The sequence below is a fragment of the Eubalaena glacialis genome, chromosome 2, assembly GCF_028564815.1.
Source record: "Eubalaena glacialis isolate mEubGla1 chromosome 2, mEubGla1.1.hap2.+ XY, whole genome shotgun sequence".
Taxonomy (NCBI): Eukaryota; Metazoa; Chordata; class Mammalia; order Artiodactyla; family Balaenidae; genus Eubalaena; species Eubalaena glacialis.
Genome location: NC_083717.1, coordinates 59,814,287 through 59,832,808, shown reverse-complemented (window position 1 = coordinate 59,832,808; position 18,522 = coordinate 59,814,287). Strand labels below are relative to the sequence as shown.

At 44.6% G+C, this 18,522-nt stretch overlaps 2 protein-coding genes across 3 annotated transcripts in view; one reads left to right on the top strand and one right to left on the bottom strand.

The window, feature by feature from the left end:
* Positions 1-15,678, bottom strand: part of TMEM266 (transmembrane protein 266) — a 139,105-nt gene extending 123,427 nt beyond the window's left edge. The window contains exon 1 of the mRNA XM_061181871.1: positions 15,605-15,678. The gene's annotated coding sequence lies outside the window, so the exon portion shown is untranslated. The remainder of the gene's footprint in view (positions 1-15,604) is intronic.
* A 224-nt stretch (positions 15,679-15,902) lies between these two features.
* The window catches only part of NRG4 (neuregulin 4), a 126,389-nt gene continuing 123,769 nt past the window's right edge, over positions 15,903-18,522 (top strand). For both annotated transcript variants that reach the window (XM_061181868.1, XM_061181869.1), the window contains exon 1: positions 15,903-15,975. The gene's annotated coding sequence lies outside the window, so the exon portion shown is untranslated. The remainder of the gene's footprint in view (positions 15,976-18,522) is intronic.

Below are 18,522 nucleotides of genomic sequence, written 5' to 3'. Positions count from 1 at the left end.
TAATCACATCTTTTTCCAAATAAGTTAACATTTACAGGTTCTGGGGACTTAATGTGAGTATCTTTTGCAGTTGGGGGGATTTGGGGCCACCATTCGAGGCTTTTGAACACTGGACCTATCTATCTGTATTCATACATCTTCAGTGTCTCATACATGAATGAGACTGAAGAGCTAAATTAAGGCAATCTTATTTCTAAATTCTAAGGCACCTCACTACCACTATATACCATCAATATCCCTCTGAAAGGTAATCTAGAATCTTGATATCATAGGCCTCTCAAGCACAGGCCAGTGTGAATGGGTTTCATGGGTTCATGATTCAATGTGAATTATCTCTGACATCTCTTCAGGCCAATCTGTCACTATAAACTGTAATTGCAATCAGCATTAAATTTGACTATGATATCAAATATCTGGCATGATTATCTTTTACTCTACCTCTTCAAATCCTTTCTACCTTTTGAGGCCCAGCTAACCCCCCGTCTTCCCAGGGCATGACATTTTCTTACCCTCCACACCTTCTCACAATCCTGCTTTCCTTTGAGGTCTTCCTACCCTGACCGTGGGAATCACTTGTGCCTGGGACTTGATAAACTCTTCCTGAGAGTTTCTTTCTCCAATTAGATTCGATGCATATAATATAGTCTATTGTTGGAATTTTGTTAAATAACTGTTGGTTGATGAATGTAAGGGGAACTAGTGATGGTTAAAGCACAGATCACACCGAAACAAGACTGTTCTCCATTGTGAGGCAGGAAAAAAACACCTGTTTGCTTGGAAGGTCCAAGAGAAGAGAGAATACTTGTTTTGAGTCAACTGATTTAGAAAATTAGATAATTATCTCCTGGAGGATGAGATGTTTAACATCCAGCTAAAAGGTAAAGTTCTTTTACATAAGTGGTAACTGTTAAGACAGGGAATGTGATTTTCTGGCACGAAATATGGCATAGATCTTTCAGGAAGGAAAGTTAGAGGACCCAAAGTGTCTTCCTCTCCTCCCAGACAGGATTTGGTGAAGCATCTGTGTAGACAAAATAGAGCCCCAATTTCAAAACATATGTGAATATCTGACAGAAGAACACTAAGAATCAGAAGCACTAAAAGGAAGGAGAATTGCCTGATTCAGGAGTCCCCCCACATCATCAGTTAGACACCGACCCTGATGACGGGAGCCGCATCCCAAGTACGAGCCATGACCTTCATGTTGCTAAACACAACACTCAGTTTCTCAGCCGCATTAGACACAACGGACCACTCATTCCTTCTTCTTGAAATATTTTGTTCTCTTTTTCTCTGCTCTCATTGGATGTTCCTTCTCAGTTTCCTTCCCTGGGTCCTCCACCTCCTCTTGACCTCTAAATGTTGACGTGCCCCAGGGCTCATTACTCAAGCCTCATATCTTATCCATCTATCCTCTCTGCCAGGGCCTAGGTGAGCTCATTCAATCTCATGGCTTAAAATGTCATCCACACATGCTTTCTCCAAAATTTCTATCTCTGGCCCCATTCTTTCCCCTGAACTCCAGACTTACATATCTGGCTGCCTACTTGACTTCTTTAGCGAGACATCTAATAGACTGTAAAACTTAACGTGATTGAAACAGAACTCCTCATTTCCCCCCACCTAAAATTTCCTCCTCCTCCGTCTCCACTTCAGGAAATGGCAATTTCATTCAGTTGCTCAAGCCCAGAACCTTGAAGTCAACCTTGACTCCTCTTTCTCTCCCACCCCACATCCAATCCATCAGCAAATCCTACCGGCTCTACCTTCAACATATATCCAGAATCCAACCACTTGCCTCCGCTTCCACTGAGAGCAACCTGATCCACGCCATCATCAACTCCCACCTGAAAGAGCCTCCCCACTGCTCTCCTGTTTCCTCTCCCACCCCCTGCCAGTCAAGCTCTAAAAAGCAGCCCAGTGAACCTTCTGAGACAAACTAAGTCACGTTACTCCTCTGCCCTCCACTATGCAAAGATGTCCCAGTTAATTTTAAATGAAATCCAAGTGCTCACCATGGTCCACAAGGCCCTGCAAGCTCCCTTTCCAGTTTTATTTCCTACCCGCTTAATCACAGCACTTTCGTTACACAGGCCTCCTTGCTGTCTTCAGCAGGTTATTAAACTGAACGTATACTATCTAAAAATATAAGATAAGATATAAAGAGAAAATTTGTGACATCAATAACACAAAGTGTGTGTACGGGGGTGTGGAGCTGTAAAGGAGTTTTTGTGTTTAACAGGTACAGAGTTTCAGTTTCACAGGACGAAGAGTTCTGGACATGGATGGTGGTGATGGCTGCACAACAATGTGACTGTACTTAATCACAGGCTCTATTTCGTACAGTAGATCTCCAGAACTTAATGTGAATGTACTTAATGTCACTAAACTGTACATATAAAAATAGTCAAACTGGTAAATTCTATGTTATGTGTATTTTACCAAAATAATAATGAAAAGAAAAAGATAATTAATATATGTATACATGTATAACAAGTCTGAAAGGATAGGAACAAAAGGGGAATAATAATTATCTATAGGGTAGTAGGATTACATATGATTTTCTTATTGCAGGAAAAGTATTTCTAATTTATGTATTACTTATGTGTGATTTTTATATATTACATATGTAATAAAATACATAAAGAGCTGTGTATAAAACTTATACCTAGTGTGGTGATAGTATTTAACGACATACAAACTCTGGAAATAAATACGTGTCACTAGCTATGGGCCCCAAACTTCCTATTGAGTGTCATCAATTTCAACGGACTCATCTCCACAGGAACCAGACAAGAGGCCTTTAATCTAAATACAGGAGCACTCAGGTTTTCAAATGCAGACTCAGGTGAAAACGTGGAGGCTACCTGTCTGACACAGGCCAATCATGCTACAGATGAACAAGCTGTTGCAAAAACCCTGAATATCTCTACCATGTGTCATTTGATAATGTGGCATCTTTTGACACAGACCAAGCTACAGAGCTGCCTATCGTGTATAATTAAGGGTTTCGGATGTACTAAGGTTTTCTCCTGCCAAATGCCATTCATCTATGCTTGACTCTTCCAACAAATATAACCGAAGTACAATTTGTAAAGCAAACTCACTGTGCGAATTATTTTGTCCTGTTTTAGGTCACTGCACGGTACAGAGGAGTAGAGAAATTATTCTGGGACACCTAAACCACAAGGCACAATCCCATCAACTGGGGAGAGGATTCCAAGACCCAGAAGAGTAAAGTGACTGTTCTAGAGCTACCCTCCTAGTGTGTGGAATAGCTGGGGCTGGACTCCAGAAATCCTCATGCCTTAGTCCAGTGCTTCTTCTCAAAAGTTGGAATGTTATCTTTGGAAAAGGAGAGTAACAACAGCCTGAACGTGGTTACGACTAGAAACAGCTTTATTTCTCTCCAACCTTTGTCTTCAAACAGACTTCACAGCTTTCTGGTTACTCACACTTTAGAGAACCACCCCATTTCAGCAATTAAGACTAATTTTCAGGTGTTTCAAAAAAAAAAACTCATCTGGTCTAAATCAAGTTTTCAATCTCACATCCAGCTCAAAGCTCTTCCCCTGATCATGGCTCAGACTGACCCACAGCTTGAGGTCTTGTGATGGGGAAGGGGGTGAAATCTGCTTTCTCTCCTCCTCTCCTTCTTCCATGGCTCTGGCTTCCCAGGATCACTGGTGGGCCTGGGGTGGGGGAGTTGTCAAGGATTGAAGTCAAGGGACTAAAGTCTCTGCACTTGACTGTTTCTAGATCTCCCTCGGCTGACAGCATTCTCTGGGTTGGTGTCCAAATGCTGAATGTGCCGTGGGATGCAGCTATGGCTTCTGAAAAGGCCTTATGGGAATCTCCAAAGGATCTGAGTCAGGGGCACCAAACTGATGATGCTCTGGGAGCCCTCTCCCTTGGCTGGGAGGAATCAAGACTCTCCCTGCTCTCCCACCCCCCACCATTGCACTGTCCCTCACACTCTGCCCAGGGAATCAACTCTCCTTGAATGTCTAGTCTTTTCTTCACACAGGCTATAGGTGCGTGATGGCGGCCAGAAAAGTTCAACCACCTTTACATAAATCTTGAGCGGTTGTGCCTAGCTGTTCCTCTTTAGAAGGTGGGGCTACTTACCACCTAGTACCTTCATTAAAAAAATCCCAGTCAGTATTCTCTTAGAAGAGTCCTGAATGTTGTTTGCAAGGTGGGAGGGTAGTTCTTACTTTTGGAAAGGAAGACATTATACAAAGAGGAAGGAGCCTCTGGGAAGGTCCTGGGGAGAGAAAGGGAACGTGCCCACGGACTGCTGGGAAAAGGAGGGGCTGCCTCCAAGGCTTAGGGAATGTCAAGGACTCTTGAGGGGAAGACTCTGAGGGGAGCTGCCTCCCTGGAACCAACCAGATTGGGTGCATGAGGATAAGACAAAACCTTGCCTCTGCCCTTCACCCACTCAGTGGTACAGCCTGAGCCCTTTCCTCCTTCTGGGCTCCAGGGTCCCCATCTATAAAATAGGGGGATGGTGAATATTTGTCCTTTATGGCTACAAAGCATTGGAGTACCCTCTCTTTTTGGAGGAATTCCAAGATGGGTTGCGGGCAGACTCCCTCCTGGTCCATCATGGAAGCTCAAGAGGAGGCCATATAGTCTCATTCCCTACCCCTCCCATATACTACAGCATGGAAATGTGACCCAGGCTCAGCTGAGGACTTTGAATCCTTAAGAATGCAAAAGTCTAGCTGTGGTGGAATGAGAAGTCCAGGGGTATGGCATGAATGCTGACTGGAAGTGACCAGCCTAGAAGAGTACAGGAGTGCCCAGTGCCCTCGAGCTGTGCCTGGCCACCTTGCTTATTGGCTGAGGCTGGCTCTCTAGCCCCCTATGATTCTGCAGAAATGCCATGTTCTTCTGTGATAGTTATTTTAACTTGGCTCACAAGCCCCGTTCAATCCTTTTCTCCCTTGTTTCCCTCTACACTAGAAGCTAGAAAGCAAAATACTTGAATTCTCAGATGCCTTTGAATTAGGAAGTGGTCATGTGATACAGTTCTGATTAATAAAGTAAAGGAATAAGTCCCTTCCCCAACATGAAGGCAAAACCTGGAGAGGAGAGAGCTTTTGCACTGGAGAGGAGAAAGCTTTTGCACTTCACATTTGTCCCTCTCCTTCCTCCTGCCTGGAATACAGATGAAATGCCTGGAGGTGAAGCAGCTGCTCATGACCATGAGGAACAAAATGCTAAATAGAACCTTAGCCTCTGATGATATCCCTGAGCAGCAAGGCAAGCCTGGACCACCACCTTTAGACTTCTTACATGATAAAAATAAGTTATTTACCTATTCAAGCCACTGTTTTTCAGACCTTCTGTTACTCTCAGATAAGCATATTCCTTTATGATATATTTTCAATAAATGCAATAAAAGTTGAGAATGGTTGTATTTACATTTATAAAATATTTTGTAGTTTATAAACTGTTCTGTAGTTTACCACCAGGAACTCCAAGTGGTACCACAAGCTCTCTTCCAGCTCTGATATTCTGTCCTTATAAGAGGGACATTTCTCTTACTAGGCAAACTCACATCACCCACAACTTTTACAACTCAACAAAAAAGAGCAGTCGTCTTGCTCTCAGCTGTTCTTTGAGATGGTATGCCACTGAACCAGGTGCCCTACCTCCTTTTGCCTTGTCTGTCCTCTGATTCATTCCCTAAAGCTAAGGGCCAACCCTCCTACCTGAGACCTCCTAGCCTAATACTACCTCACAGAAGTTCCGACTTGACTAGAGGTCAACTTACAATTTTCAGAGCCAAATAGATTCTGCTATCCAGGCACAATCTGAGTTGAGTATGATATTTATATTAGTAAAATATTTTGTAGTTCAGAAACATAAACTGTCTTTTTTTGTACCATCTCACTGATCCTCACAACAATGCTGAGATAAACAGGGCAAGTATAAAGACTGTGATGAGCCACGGGTTCTAGAGATAATGAATAAAAGTGCTATATGACCCGAGGCAGTGGGGAAAGGGGAATAGACATTGGACTAGGAGTCAGGAAACCTAGGTTTTGTGTTCCAGTTCTACCATTGACTAGTAGCTTGACCGTGGGAAAGTCGTTTACCTGTCTGGGTCCAGTTTCCTCATCTATACAGTGAGGATGCTGGATGTATTAGTCAGCTCGGGCTGCCATAACAAAATACCATAGACTGCATGGCTTAAACAACAGAAACTTATTTCCTCAGGGTTCTGGAGACTGAAAGTCCAAGATCAGGGTGCCAGTATGGTCTAGTTCTGGTGACAGCTCTCTTCCTGGCTTGCAGACAGCTACCTTCTTGATGTGTCCTCCCACTGGGGGTGGGGAGAGAGAGGGAGGGAGGGAAGGAGGGAGGGAGGGAGGGAGGGAGGGAGGGAGGGAGGGAGAGAGAGAGAGAGATAGATCTCCCTTCTTATAAGGACACAGTCTATCAGATTAGGGCCCCATCCTTATGACCTCACTTAATTACCTCTTGAAGATCCTATCTCCACATACAATAACACTGGGGGTTAGGGTTGCAACATATGCATTTTGGGGGTCCCCATCCAGTCCATAGCACTGACATGACAGTGGAGTTCCTTCCACCTATTAGCACAAGTCTGGAACATTGAAGATGATCATAATTACCTGTGGAATCAGTAATTCTACCTGACCTTCTTGATTCAAGAAACTGCACAAGGCTTATTTCTCGACTCTTGGGTAGTGAGCATTTTGGGGTCTTCTGTGTATGCTTTTCCTTTTCAAAGGCAATTAATACACCAAATGTGATCTCTGACCAAAGCAGGTCTCTCCTAAGGTTGTAGCCTTAATGTTTTTCAGAAAGCAGTATGTTTAACTATTACTTTCAGTTTTGGGGTGTGGCATGCAAATTAGCTACTGCATTTAGAAAGAACACAATGGTGACTGTCAGTTGGAGGTGGGTTTCAAATCACAAGTATACAGTTAAATTGTCTAACAGCCATGGAGATCGCTGATCAATTGTTGCCCTTCACCAAAGCCCAAAGTGCCTTGTCATTCCTACTTCGCCCCTGAAGTGCCTAAAAGTGCTGTTTTCAAGCAGGTTTGTGGTCAGAAGCAGCCTCTGGTGAAGAGAGCCAGCCTACTTTAGTTCAAATATAATTTTCTCCAATGGTAATCAACCAAGATTTCTCTAGAAATATTAATGATTTTTGGTTTAATATACTTACTGTCAAAGGCCTAAAAGTATGTGGGGCACTTAAATACAATTCCAACAAAAATACTCCAAGGATGATTGAAACAGTCCTAGAATGTGCTGTTGTGTTCAGACCTGAGACCTTTAAGAGTAAAATGGTCTCAATTTCTGTAACTGCTTTATTTGTTTACTTCTTCTTATTTATGATATAATCTATAACTGCTTATTGACACTAAATTTTCTGTGTTAGTAATTTCAAACCCAAATTTACCTTTCATAGCTATTAAAATCTTTATCTTCAATTGCCCCCAACTGTCTAAACTCTGGTATTCTACAAAATGGTAAGATGCTGAGTTTTCTTGATTGATTCTATAGAGCAACGGTTCTCAAATGGGAGATGCCAAATGTTCCCAGGGGGCATTTGGCAATGTGTAGAGACGTTTTTGGTTATCACAACTGGGGGAGGGTGGTAGTGCAACTGGCATCTAATAGGTAGAAGCCAGGGATGCTGCTAAACACCCTAAAGTGCACAGGACAGCTCCCCCCAACAAGGAATTATCCGGTCCCTAAAGTGCCGAGGTTTAAAAACCCTGCTATAGAATCTCAAGATGCAAAGAACATGGTCCTTAGGGCTTCCAGGGGAGCACAACTTCTATTGGTTTTATTGGTAGCCCAACTCTATGACTGTACACGACCTCAGAGACACAGCAGAAACTGATGGAATGTTTGCCATGCCAACGAAGAACGAAGAACGTCAGAAATGGGATTAATTTTCTTTTTTTTTTTTAAGTAGGCAGCCCTTCCTTTGATCTTCATTCAACCTCAATGTCCTCTTCACCTGGATAGTAAGGGGAAAGAAAACAGCACTAGAACACAGTGGCTCAGGAGCAGGCCTGTGACAAGGTCTGAAGATTTGCCACTTACACCCTCAGAGCTCACTTTACTTGGGAGTGATGGTGTGAGGACAGAAAAAAGCTCCACACACTATAAAATCCTAACAGCTTCATGGGTTGGTAGGATTTCAAACTCCTTTTAAAAAGCATTAAATTACTCTCTGTGCTCCCATTATTTTAATGATTTCTGTATATCCCTCCTCATTCCAAAAATGTTGAAGTGGTTAACTCGCCCTGTGGTGTTGACTCAATTTTCCCATATAAAGCTTAAATGGGCTTTAGGACTGATCAATAGAAGTTTCAGTGTAGGAGGAAAAAGGATTTTGGAAGGACCAAGAAAACCTATAATGTTTTGGCAGTTCAAAGATATGAGTTAAATTCCTACTATGTGTAAAGTATAGTGCTCAATGTTGAGGCGTATATTTTTTTTAAGTATAAATCACAGCTGGTATCCTTAAGTAATTTATAATCTGCCTGAGAGGGATAGGCTTGGTGCCCAAGGGAGGATGTCTTTCATTACAAGGCGGTCTGTGCTCAGAGCCTCCAGGCAGGCACAGCCCTCAGCTCTCTTTCCCTCCTCTGGCCAGGGAAGGAGGCGCAGAGAAAAGGCTCGGAAGTGGGCACACACTGGAAAGGGGCAGGGGCAGGAAGCAAACTAATCAGGCACTAAAGTTACGGTTTTATCTTGCAGCTACAAGAGAGTCTCCAAAGGCATCCAAACAGGAAGTTATAATGATAAAAGGTGATATTGACTGAGCGCTTACTGTCTTCTAGGCACACTCATTTCATCCTCTTCCTGACAGCCTTATGACATAGCCACTCTTCTTCTTCCCATTTTACTGAGGAGGAAACTGAGGCACAGGGTTGTAAATCACTCCTGCGAAGTCACACAGTTAGCAAGGGCTAGAGCCAGGATTCACCCCCTGGGCAAAGCCCACACTCTTAACTGCTTCTCCGGACTGCCTCTTGATAGAACAGGAAGGATAAGAGCTGAGGAAAGACCAGACACATTAGGAAGAAGCTGCCAGCATTTCAAGGAGTGGAAGTCAATGGGGTCAGATGTTGCTGAGCCATCAGGAACGAAATCTGAGAAAGGGCCATTGGATTTGTGATTAGGCAATCAGGCATGACCTTTAAGAGTTCTGTTTCGTAGAAGGGTGGGGACAGGGGTTCCTGGTAGGACACGAAGTGGGGAGTGATAACAGATAGAGTCCCGGGTAGAAACTGACAATGAAAGGACAGGGAGAGATGGGAGAGAATTTTCCAGGCTTTTTTTTTGAGACTATGCCCCCCCAAACAATGGAACATTTTCTTCATTTGAGGGATTACAATATAATTCACCTTGTTCTTTTGTTTTGAAGGGCAAAACTAACAAATTTTAGTAGCCATGGTTAAACGAGAATTAGCAAGTGTCACAGAAATTGTTTTTTAAAAACACTGCGTCAAACTCAGGTAAAATCAAAGATTTAACTGTTTGAAGGGAAATTGTTATGGGAGAAAGGTACTTGACCATACTATATATGGCATTGGCTGGACATGATGGCAGTTCTGAAACTGGGGTGGGAGACTGAGAGAATCACGGATGAAATAACTCGCTTCGGACTTGTTTCGAACCAAGAGTAGCAGAAAGCATTGCATGCGTTATGGCTTGAGAATGAAATCCAGAGAACAGCTGCCTGATCGCAGTCTGGACTTCCAAAAACCTGGGCTGCAAAAGGCAGAAATACTTACTAAAATTCATTGTTTTCATGAGCTGTGGGAACTGAGTTATCAGCCCCTGTCCTAGCTACTGAGTAGTTTCCATTACAAATCAAAAGCAGTTTTAGGAAGGCTACATTTTCTTGGAGGGGAATTCTCTCCTGGCAGATAATTCCGACCGCCTAGGGCAGCAATTAAAGACACCGAAAAGGAGGAGGAGGAGGGGGAGGAGGGGGGGGGAGGGGGGAGGAGGAGGGGAAGGAGGGGGGAGAAGGAGGAGGAGGGGGGAGGAGGAGGAGGAGGGGGAGGAGGGGAGGAGGGGAGGAGGGGGAGGGGAGGAGGGGGAGGAGGAAGGGGAGGAGGAGGGGGAGGAGGAGGGGGAGGAGGAGGGGGAGGAGGGGGAGGAGGGGAGGGGGGAGGAGGGGGAGGAGGGGGAGGAGGGGAGGAGGGGAGGAGGGGAGGAGGGGAGGAGGAGGGGGAGGAGGGGAGGAGGGGGAGGAGGAGAGGGAGGAGGGGGAGGAGGGGAGAAAAAGGAGAATGAGGCTTCCCTGTGGCTAAGGAGTAGTTCCATGGGAACTTCATCCCATAACCATTAACTCCCTCCTGCATCCCAGTGTACTCAATTCTAAAGTGTTCTGAGGCTGTATTAGTGCCCCAAATGCCCATCATTTTGCTGCAGCCAAGAACTACTGCAAACAATAGATGAATGAAAGGTAACTGGGAGTCTGGGACTGCTTGGGCCCAAAGAATCTCAAGCTGTTATGCTGTTGGTGCACGCTTTCTGCAAAACTCAGACACATGGGATAAGTGCTTTGGCAATGAACTTTGACACCCTGGCTTAAGCAGGGAAGACACCAACAGGTATTTAAAAAAAAAAACAAAAGCAAGATGCTGATGCTGGTAGTGCAGTGATTAACCTGCCTGTGTGAGTGTCCACAGATTCTTTTTCCTTTCTAGTGACTCACGCCATGGGAAAGCTGGTGGAATCTGGAGCATCATTCTTGGAAGTCTTCAAAATATTTTGCACTCCAAATAGAGGGGAACCCACACAGGTCTCCTCTCCAACCCAGGCCATCACCGCATGTAGCTTTTGCTGCCTTGTTATACAACCCAACCCCCAGGAGACTTTCTTTTCATCTTTACGGGGCTGACTCTACCTGGGAGGTTCCTCTCTTCCTAACCTCAACTCAAGAGTAAGACAAGATCTCTCCTGATTCTTCTCTACTTTCCTTGCTGTTCCCCCCACCCCCAAACACATATAAAGCCTTTGCATTTGAGAGGTTTCACTGCTCACTACTGGGAACTGTAAGGGCTACAAAAAACAGGAAGTGTGGGAGGCTGGAAATACTCAAGGATGCCACGGGTGACTTGTCAGTTCTTTTCCACAGCACCAGGGTTAGGGGAGTGAACAAAATAGACAAAATCCCTGTGCTCTGGAGTGTTCATTCTCTGGGGGAGATTTATATAGTATATTTAGAAGGGCTATGAATAAAGCAAAGCAGGGAGGAGGAACAGGAATGCCTGTGGGAGGGCGTGTAGTTTTAAAGGAGTGGTGAGACTTTGAGCAAAGCCAAAAAGAGGTGAGGGTGCAAACCATGCAAGAATCTGCCGGAAGGGCAGTCCAGGAGACGGAAGCACAGTCCAGGAGACGGAAGCACTAGTGCTAAGGCCCTGAGGTGGGGGAACAGTAAGGAGGCCTGTGTGGATGGGCAGAGGCAGAGGAGGATGGGAGGCCAGAGAACGATGGGGCACAGCATTCTCCATCCTGCAATCAGAGTGAAAAGAAGGAAAAGGCCCAGATTCTGAGCCACATTGACCTGGGTCTGAATCTCAGCTCTGCTCCTTATGTCATGGACCTTGGGCTCTTCTCTCCTAATCTAGAAACAGTTGACCACAAAGGGTCATTGCAAAGGGTTAAAGGAGATATGGAATGTGAAACTACCTATTCCAGGACACAGCTCATGCCGGGTTCCTACCCAGCACACATTAGTTCCCTTCCTCTACCCCTGCTTACAGGGCTCCTCTCATCTAGTTCCCATTGTGGCCGTGTCTGGAAGTATGCCATTCAAGGGCCTTCTAGAGGTCCAAAGTTTACTACCAAGTGCAAGAAGAGAAACTGCAAAATACTGTGCATATATATGTGTATAGTATTGTCGGCAAACAGTAACATTTTAGTATCCACATTCAAAAATCCAGAGAAATTTATACCAAACTATTAATGGTGGTCTCACTAAGGTATAAGAATATCAAAGATTCTAATCATGGACCTCTACCTTCTATATTTATGTAATGATCAAACATTTTATAATGAATACATATTTGCAAGCAGAAATCACAATATAGACTAGTGTTGGTACAGGAGAAGTGATTTCCTGACTCTTTCCTATAAGTAGCCTCCATCCTACCTTGCACCCAAGGCCCACTGGTGTGAGCTCACTTTAGGACCTCTTACATCTTCCATATGGGGAAAATGAGCGCATGAAAGTCCAGCAGGAGGTCTAGGGTTCTCACATGATACCTGGACTATAGGAGAAGGTCCTACGGTGGGTGTGCCTGGCCAGCATTTGTGAACTCTGACTGGTTCAGTCTGGAAAGGGATGGCTTAACTTGCAGGTTGTGAACTGCTTTCTAAATGAAATTAAAACCCTTGCTGTAGCTTCCATCAAGGAGAGAAAAAGAAGACTGGTGAAAATCAAGTATTTCAGAGTAAGCTGTGAACTACTGTGATTCAAGATTGTTGACATTGAAAAAAAAATCTCATTTTAGAGACTACTAAGTTAAGAAATACTGTAAGAAAACAAGACATTTCACAACTAAGTAGCCTACAAGGTCAGTCAAGGAAAGATAAATATGCCAGTTCCCAGTGTCTTACTCAACAATGCATTAAAATGTGCATTACAATCAGTCACTGCAATGCATGCTAGTTATATAGCTTGGAAAATTTTTAGTTGCTTCCCCACTTCCAAAAAAAAGAAAAAAAAAACCCTTGATGAGGGGAATAAAAAAGATAATGCTTAAGCATCCATAGTTGTTCATATGGCTTTTCCCACTGTAAACATATGTTTCAAGAAAACAAATACGTAGTCAGAAATATTTTAACATTCCTCAAATCGACCATTGCACCAAAAAAGGGTGCTCAGCTCTGCAGTAAATAAAATCCTGCTTGAATAGAAGAAAGTAGACTTCTTAGATGCTTTTTAATTATGAGACTTCTGACTGAAGAAGATAATGGTGCTCCCCATAGGAAAACCAATTTGCTCCCCAGAATCAAGCAGTACCTCTCTCTTTGCTTTCTGCTTTTTCCCCAGTAACATCAGAACTCATCCTGAGTTTATCTGATCATAGACTGGAAATCCCCAGGGCAGAAAGACTCCATCTCAGCATTTCCATAAGCACTGGGGCTGCGCTCTTCCAAAACTGAGTGATTTCCATGAGGCAAAACGGCTATAACAAATTGCTTTACTATCAACAGAATAGAGTATAATGAAAAAAGTAACATCATGGTGTCCTAAAACCAGTCATATCGCCCAAGAAAGAAATCAGAGCTTATAGAATTTACAAGTCTTTTATTTCTGACCTAATATTATTCATCAATTTATCATTAAAGCTGTAATTTCCATGGGATATAATTTTCAAATAACCCCTTCTACTCAGCTGTACTTTTCTCACCACCATCTCAAATATGTGACCTGAGCATAAAACTTTGTAGCCCCCCAAGTGAATTTCCCATTGATGCAACTACAGTGATTTCTAAGTCTGTGAGAACTGTTAGGAATGTGTAGCAAAAATCCAATACCTGCATTATAATAATGCATTTACAAAAAAAGATTAAATTTATATCCATTGTTGACTGTACAAATTCCAAAACTTTCAAATGAAGAGCTGCTACAATCACAGAGACTGGATTATGGTCCACGACTTGTACGGATTCCTTCACCTGGTTAAGGCACTCACACACAAGTATGATAGACAATGTTGTTCTAATGACTGGCAGCGAGACCAGAAGATAGTGTTCAGGGCGGCTAGAAGATTGGAGTAGGATGTGATAATGAAAAACGCAATTCATTCTACCTGATGCATATACATTTTATATATTTAAATCTGAAGGGAAACAACTTTTTGAACTTAATTGCTTGTTTGGGAGAGTTGAACGGAAACGTCTTGAACCCCATGTTTATAGGCTCAGTGCCACCTTAAAAAATTCCACACAAAGCCATTCTGAAACAACAGTTTCTCGTACTGGAGAGCCGCAAAGGTTGATGTGAAATCTATGAAATGGAAAATCAGATCCAAGCTTGTGTGCTCATGCATAAGCTTTGATCTTAATGAAAATGTAGATGGAACAGCAGCACCAGGGTTAAAGGCTACTCTCATTCCCCCCCCCCCCACCGACCCCCCAGCAATCAGATGCACTAGAGTTTGCATCTTTATCCTGTCCCTGGTTGTGTGACCTTGGGCAAGTTAGCTAACCTTTCTAAGTCTTAGTCTCTTCATCTTCAACATGGAGATAACAGGTTTGTTATGAGGATGAAATGAGATATGCACCAATAGCTTGTAGCTCAGTACCTGGCACATATGAGCATTTAAGAAATGTGTTCTCATGATTAGATGTGGCACTCTGACTACTGTATATTTTAGAAGAAATTACAGTCCTGCTGCCATATCCCAACATCTTGTGGTAACCATTTTCATTCTATACTTCTAGCTTTTACTATTTTTTTCACCACAGTATTTCAGGGGAAAAAAAAAGAAAGGTAATCAGTTACATACATCCCACTTTTTGAACTGTTTCTTGAAGCAAGGTGAAAAGCTGGGGAAACAGGTAACATATACACTGAAGAGAAATTTACTCTTTAGGATATGATGTTATATGTGTATGGAATATAAACAAATCATGTAATTTCAATCTATAACCTATGGGGCATCAAATCATAGGTAGGTTTAATTTTAAAAGAGACAAAAGCCAAGCAGTATTAAAGAATACGGAAGGAACCAATATGGGCCTATTGCTATCTCAGTATTAGTGACTGAAACAGGGATTGGTGGGCTAGATTACGGGGGATTTCATGGGGTCTAACTTCCAACAGGTGGCAAGGTTTAGTCATCTTCAGATGCAAAACCTTAATGAGTTTGAGTATGCAAGTCTCAGGGATTCTGTTCAAGGCCTCCTCTCGACAATCAAGAGAAACAATTTTCTGGTTTTAAGCCACCCTGGCAAGTTAGCAAGCAGGGAACTGTCCGCCGTAGCTTGCACCTGTCCCTAGAACGGGATTTTGGCCTGACGGTGAAAACCCACCATCCTTTCCTATCAGTCCATCCTGCCGCTGTGGCGCCTCCAGACAAATGGGGGAAGCCCACTAGGAAGTGGTCACGACCAACAAAGCTACAAATCCCCAGGGTGTGGGATTTCCACCTCAATACCACGCCTGAAAACCTAAAATAGGCACCCGCTTGTTATACTGCAATGGGATTCCCCCCAGCAGCAATCCCCAACCCCCAGCTTGCATGTTTTATTAATAAATGCAAGATGGCACACGGAGGCAAAGAATAGGAGGTAAGGCATCTGCAGCTGGACCCGAACCAGGGCAGTTTGCAAAAATAAATAAGAAGCATGTGACAAGAAGCAGATCCCCAGGCTGGAGCTGAAGCCCTAGGCTGCCCCAGGCACCCTCGCCTTGCTACAGCGACCAGAGGGGATGAAGGTCAGTGGTAAGATCCCAGCCCTCCCGGACACGTACCCTGCAAACCCTGACCGGCCCCCACCCCCGCCCCGGCCACAGGACTCGGGCATACTGGCAGGGGAAGCCCCGGCCACGGCCGGCTGCGGTGACACATACCTGCTGCCCGGGCTGTGGATTCGCTCGGCTCTGCAGCGGCGCCGGCCGCGGCTCGCGCTCCCGGGGCTCCCCTCTCCGCCCCCCCGCCCCCTCGCGGCCCGCCGCTGCCTCCGCTCCCTCCGCTCCTCCACCCACCGCGCTCGGGGGCGCGCGCGCGGCCACGCGCCGGCGGCTCACCCGGGCCCGCGCCTGCGCCCTCGCCTCCCGCCGTCGGCGCGCGCGCCCCGGAGGCTGCGGAGCGGCCGCGCGGCTGTCTAGGAAACGGCGGCCTCTGCGGGCTGGGCAGTCGGCGGGAACCGGGCAGGGGGATGGGGGCTGGGGACTCGGCCGGCGCCAGGGCCTGAACGGAGCGCGCCGGTTTCGTGGCGTGGGTGAGGGGGTCGCGGGGCCGGGGGAGGGGGGTGCTGCGCGTGCGCTTGTGGAGAGAGGAGGGGGTCGCGGAGAGAAGGTCTGAGGTGGAGGCCGGCGGGGCCGGGAAGCAACAAGTGTGGAGGCCGAGGGGGCCCCACCCGGGGAATTTCGTGCAGCCGAGAATAGAAACCTCCTCTGGCTTTGGTGCAGCGCTTTGCAGTTTCCAAAGCTCTTAGCTAGTCGTTGGTCACATCCACAACACGGCACCCCGTGAGGGAGCAAACGGCGGGCATTCACTGCCCTCTGAGGTTTGAGGCACGGAGAGGAAAACACCTCTTTGTGGCAGAGATCGAACAAGAATCAGAGACCCTTGACCTTTAGGCTTCTGTCTGGGAGAAAATTACCTGTCAGGACCTTCATTTGATGGTTTTAGCTCAGGACCCTTATAGGACAGTGTTACTCAGCCTTTTTTTCCTTTCCATTATCGTTCTCTTAAGAAAAGCCTTTTTAAACGTTTTGTTCACCAATCCCTTCCTCCCCACCCGCCATGAAATTATAATACCATTCATATCCTGAATAGCTGTTTATGTACCATGCGTGTATCTGTGCTTTATACATGAAAAGAGTAAGATTTCGCCCCTTGGAGATAACATCAACCCCGTGGAGAATGAATGCTTGCTTTAGGACCGTGGCTCTTGGTTTTAGCGGGTGGAGCAAGCGGAGTAGGTGAGGGCTCTGGATGCACCCATAATACTCTCTGTAGGTTAAAGCCCTCCCATACAACTCTTTCTAATGTCTGCAGGTGCTGCTGTGAGCAGTGGAATACAATCACGTAAGCAGCTTCTGGATTCGGAATAGGTTTTGTTACTCGTCTCAATTCAGGCTAAGCTAGCCATTTTCCAGTAGGGTCCTGACATTTTTGCTAAAATACTTGAAAAGATTGGAAACCCTCTTTTCTAGAACGCTAAGTTCCAGGATGGGCTCTAGCTCTGCAGACAGCCTTGATTTCCGGTTCTCACACCTCTTCTAAAGTGGGTTTTTTGTTTTGTTTTGTTTTGTTTGTTTGTTTTTTGGTTAGGCCTATTTGGTCTCCCAGGAATGTCTTAGTCATTCTTGCCTCTTCCTCCTCCCACCTCAGCTTTTCTAGCTAAAAGATGGAAATCAAAACCCAGTTAACAGAATTGCCACAGGGGCTTGGATCATACTTTTCTTAGACACTGGAATATCTAGGTAGGGAATGAGTATCGAATTTTGGCAAGCTGGGAAGTAAGTAAAATTCCTTCTTCAAGTCCTCCCTCATCTTTCGATGTTTCTTAACCCAACTCTAATGGAATTTCAGAGGAACACAAAGCCCTTGGAGGTGATATTTGTAGAAGCTACCTGGGTTGCCAGAGGATTTTTTTTTCTACATTTAATGTGGACTGGAAAAGAGAAAGTGGAGATGAGTCAAGAAAATTTGGGAGGATGGATGGGATTGCTTGGGGGGGTTGGGTATAGTTTTCTGACAGGTGGTGGCAACATTTCAACTACACTTTAAAAAGTGTAAAAAAAAAAAGCCTCGGCATAGCTTGTTAAAGTTGTTTTCCACCCCATTCCCCCCCACCCTCACACTTAGTAGAACTCTAAAGACTTGATTAAAACCATTGAAAAGCATCCAGTTACAATGCTAGTTAAAAGAGTAGGACAAGTATTTTGAAACTTGCAGACAGAAAAATTGGAACACCACTTTGGTTTACCTGGAATCTTTGTAGTCTAATACCAGTTTTGGATTCAGGTGCAATGTTACTTCAAGGGAACTTTTTTCCTACAACAGCTGTCAATGAAGACCCTCTAGAGAGAGAAGACCCTCTAGAGAGAGAAAAATTACATGCTAACATATTTTACCTGTGTCTTTTAAGTGTGCTGCTTTGGGGTTTTTGTTTGTTTTTGTTTTTTTGTAATCTGAGTTCATGGAAAATGTAGGTACACCATTTTATGTGGTAGTGTGAAGTCAAAAAATCCCCAAACATGTGTAATTTGTCAGCTCTATGCTGCTCCCTGGTGGTGTCGTACTTCACACCACCTATCCAAACTAAAATCTTCCACTTCTTTAATTCTTCAGGATGTTGGAAACCTAAATCAGAGTTGTAGACAAGATGGTATTCTGCTTTCTCCAAACTTTTCCTGCTCTATTTTCAAATACCCTAAGTCCTAATACCCAGAGGAAGATTAGCCCTTGAGACTGATCAATTTGGAGGAACTGTGAAGATCTCTGGCAGGCCTCTTTAGCTTATTCTTAAATGTGTCTGTAAGAATCTCTTGAGGATACTTGATTAAAATCAGATACCAGAGCCTCACCTCAAACCCATTAAAATCTAATTTACAGGAGTGTGGCCTGTTATTTTTATTTTTAACTGCCCCAGGTGATTCTTATCAATGGGAGAGGCTGGGGAATCCTAGAGCTATAAACAGAACAGGTGTGGCTTTAGTAGACTGTAGGTGACTAGTGAGAGGGATTTTGTGGGTGAGGGAGCCCCACAGCATAAAAGAAAATAGGACCTATACAGCAGGAGTAGAAGAAATTAACT